Here is a 463-nt window from a genome sequence, read left to right as displayed (position 1 = left end):
CTTGCATACACACATACAACGTTTTTTTTTTTTTTAGAGTACCTTTTTTTTTATGGTTTTAGACTCCTCAGGCTAATTTCATATGCATATTAAAAGTTTCATTTGTGGAACAAATAGATTTAAACACAAATCAAGAAAATATCAGAATTGTCATGGTTTCAAAGTATTTGAAAATAACGTGTATGTCTTGTCTGTAGTCCACTTCAACTCATGACAGCCATGGTTAGGCCTTGAACCTCCAAATCTGGAAATTGCTCCAGCTACAAGATTTCTAATTCTGAAAATTTTCTGTTAACTTCTTATTCTTCCGTTTTTCCTGTTAAGTAAGGCCAATTCAACCTGCTCTTCACATTTAATTTGACCTTGATTCTAAACCTGTATCAATGTTCCAAACCTCTGTTATCATTTTGAGCAACTTAAACTGTTATGATGAAACGGGACAAGGTTAGTTAATCTCCTGCCT

Source organism: Propithecus coquereli, unplaced genomic scaffold, assembly GCF_000956105.1.
Source record: "Propithecus coquereli isolate 6110/MARCELLA unplaced genomic scaffold, Pcoq_1.0 Scaffold334, whole genome shotgun sequence".
NCBI classification, from domain to species: Eukaryota; Metazoa; Chordata; class Mammalia; order Primates; family Indriidae; genus Propithecus; species Propithecus coquereli.
The sequence above is the reverse complement of the archived record's forward strand: the minus strand, read 5'-3'. Positions refer to the sequence as shown.